Raw genomic sequence first — 3,679 nt, 5'->3', positions numbered from 1 at the left:
ACACAGCCTAACTGAGAGTCCCAAACTGAAAATAAAACAGTGTATTTGAGGAACTAAGAATGAACTTTTGACTGGAACATTCAGGGGAGGGGGAGAGCATTTATGGATGCAGCAGAGACGTCCCCAAGGGCCAGATTTTTATAGGTCCTGGACCATGTTTACGTTTTATTCTAGGAACAATGGGAGGCTGGCGGAGGATTGGATGCCTCCGAGAGACGTGATCCAGTTGATGCTTTCAAGGTCCATGACCTTGGGAAAGTCAACAGTATGTCTCTGAGCTCTTCTTTTTCTCCTGTGTAAAATGTAGGTGAGAATCAGACCAATTTTTGAAGGAGCCTGTAAAGATTAAATGAGAGAATGTGCAAAATGAGATAAACCTATTTGAAAATGGCTGGGCCTTGGCAGCCCTCTGTCCAGGTTTTCCTTTTTTTTTTTTTTTTTCTTTTTCTTTTTAAAAGAAACTTCAAATGGTCATGCAGCTGGAAACTCCCTTCTCCCTTGACCAACCTAGACACGCTTTGGTCTCACAGTTCTATTTTTCTGTTCCCTTGGCCTCCATCCAAATTCGGCCATTGTCGGCTCCCTCCTCATTCTCTGGTTGAGAACTTTGCACACTTACCCGTTGGGGATGATTGCATTTCATACATCTTTTCCATTGTTAATCATTCCAAATCCGGTTTCCATCATTTCACCCCTCTCTCAGGGCTGAAATCCTTTCCCCATTTCACATTTATTTAAGTTGTCCTACATAGGCCGTATTTAGATTTCATCCCAACCGTCCCACTTTACATAGATCTTAGCTGAACGCAGGAGATGGTGATTTTTACCGTCGACCTGGTGGGAGAGGGAGGGCAGCACATCTGGAAAGACGTGCTGGAAGGAACCTTGGAACAGAGTCCAAGCTCCAGCATTTCTCTTTTCTGGCCATGCGGCCCTGGGCAAGTGACCTTAGCAATCTAAGCCTCAGTTTCCCCACCTACAAAATGAGGGTCTGAATAGGGCTGACCTCCTGGGTTTGCTGGACCAGGGCACCTAGTAGGTGTTCAGCAATATTTGTTCATATCTCTTGTCTACCAGGCTCTCTCCCCGACCCATGCCTCATTCTTTGCCTTTTGCAGTGATGAACTTTGGCCTGATTCCTGGCAGGCACCTTCTCAGAATCCACGGGCCTCCTTATAAGCTTCTTTCCATGTTCCATGGACTGCCATCTTTGGGGTTAGACTGACTTGGGTTCCAATCCCAATTCCATTGCTTCCCTACTGTGCCGCTTATACTCACGGAGACTCACTCTCCTCATGGGCTAATGGGAGATATGAAGAGCCCCAGCTTCCAGAGTTATCCCAAGTATCAACTGAAAGAACACTCTGGAAGCGTGGAGTATAGTGCCTGATATATCGTGAGGGGTCAACCGACAGTAGTTGCCCGTATGCATCACTGCGACGCTGGACTCTAAACTCCCTGAGAGCAAGGGCTGCCATTTCCTCCTCTTTGTCCCTCCTTGGCCTTGCGGGACACCTGGCACCCAGTGGGCTCTCAGCTGGGTTGAGTTCCTTTCATCTTCTGTAACAAAAATAGCTTTGCTGCCAGATGGGCTGGAACACTGGCATCCCCATAAAATCCTACCTGTTTACACAAATGCCACTTTCTAAGATCCTAAGAGGCAGGGCAGGATTGCAAAGTGGAAACGCCTCCAGACTTTCTGGAGCAATCCAGCTCCTGGCCGCTGTTCCTGGGGGAAGGCTGGAGGAAGCTGTGACCACAGGAGGGCTTCTCTGAGGGGAAAATGCCTTGCTTTTTAAGAGCTGCTTTTCTTATTTCTCTTCTCATTATTTTTCTGAGAACCTTTTTAGAATTTCACTGGGAGTCAAAAAACACATTTTGCCAAATTCCGAGGCCTTGTAACCACAAGGCCTGGTCCCTGTGACCAGACCAAGACCAAACCGTAACCTTCTGGCACCGGACGCTGTTTACCGCTGGCAAGAGCCCACTTCGGGTTTCACAGTAAAAAGGGTTAGAAAATTGTATGAAAGGGCTCAGAAGACTCACGGACATCAAATAGCTCTTACAAAACCAATGTTGTAATTAGTTAAGTATAAATGAATCAGAACCATATGGCTTAAAAGTTAAAGGAAAAAGGAGTTGGAGGGAAAAAAATGTCCTTTGGGATTTAATCAAACAAAAAATGCTGGAAAAATTGTTCATGTTCACCAAGCTCAGACCCTATCGGGGTCCCCCCAGTCCCCCTCTAGCTTCTTCCTCCTTACCTAGTTCCTTCCATGAGGCAGGGGACACCGCTGGGCCCTGCGCCCCTGATGCTAGGTGTCGTGGGGGTGGAGTAGGTGTGTCGCAGTGGAGTGGAGGTTAAGCTGGAGAAAAGGCTCAGAGCATCTGGGGAGCACAGAGAAGGGGTGCTCAAGCTGGCCCTTGGCAGATTGGCAATGGTGTCTCTGTGGAGATGATACTGAGCCAAACTTATTGGTAGAAGAGGAACGGGGGAGGTGGGGGTGCAGACGGCATCTTGGGGGAGGTGGGGGTGCAGAGGGCATCTTGGCGGAGGCAGCGGGTGAGCGCATGCGCAGAGGAGAGACCACGAGTTGGACGTTCATGGAACTGCAAATCTCTTGGAAGGGCTGGTTCTCAACTCACGTATGGCCGCCTTCGCTGACTACCTGATCTAAAGGCCCCCAGCCCCTTCCCCCATCACTTTCTATCACATCGCATCACCCACTTGCCCCCCCCCCCCCTTTTGGTGGCATTTTTCACGGTCTGAAACGCTCCTACTTGGTTCTCTCTCCTGTTGTTAGTTACACTGCACTAGAGTGTAAGCTTCTTAAGAGAAGGGATCTCATTTGTCTTGTCCCCCGACTGCCCAACCCTCTGCTGCATCCCTGGCAGCTGACAGAGTACCAGATTTGGATAGGGGGCCCCAGTAAGTATCTGGGGGATGAATGAATGGGAAACGAGTGAGCGAATGGCTGGAGGTGGAAGGCACGAGGGACAGGGAAGGAAGAAGGCTGGAGAAGTAGGCGGGAGCCAGGTCCTAGAAGACTTTGTAAATTGTCCAAAGAGGCTCCTGAAGGTAATGGAAAGTCCATAAAGGATTTCAAGCAAGGATGTGACAAAGTGAGCACTGTATTATATTGGAAGCAAGGAACGGGGGTGGGAAACCTGGAAACCGGGAGAAAGTAAGCAGCAGAGCACATCCTGTGTTTGTTTTGCCTTCCCCCGTCATCCGTTAACGGCTTGTAATGGAGTACTCCGTATAGAATGGGTGCTTAATAAATGCTGCCGAGTTAATCAGTGATAAATGCTCTGGCTCTCAATGGCTACATCCAAGCCATTATTTTCTCATTTAGAAAATGGATCTCGTGGCTAACTGTGGAAAATCATCTTCCAGAAAAAAGAAAAAGAGGGATGTGTATGTCTGCTCTGTCTTGAATGTTTTCACTGAACCAGATTCTCTTTCCGTAGGGTGGCTGCCCTTGGCAGCTCTCAGGTTACACGAAGCTGGGCCGGGGTTTCTCTGACATTTCAGCCGAGTCACGAGTGGGTGGGATGGGAAACTCTGGGCTGCGAAATAGGTGAGTTGCTCCGTGTCCCTGGAAAACCTCTGAGGGCAGAGCTGAGTGTTATTTGGGGCGGGGGGTATTTTAGGTGCGAAGGCATCTTTACGTTAGGA

This window comes from Camelus dromedarius, chromosome 27 (assembly GCF_036321535.1).
Source record: "Camelus dromedarius isolate mCamDro1 chromosome 27, mCamDro1.pat, whole genome shotgun sequence".
Taxonomy (NCBI): Eukaryota; Metazoa; Chordata; class Mammalia; order Artiodactyla; family Camelidae; genus Camelus; species Camelus dromedarius.
This window is presented reverse-complemented; position numbering follows the sequence as displayed.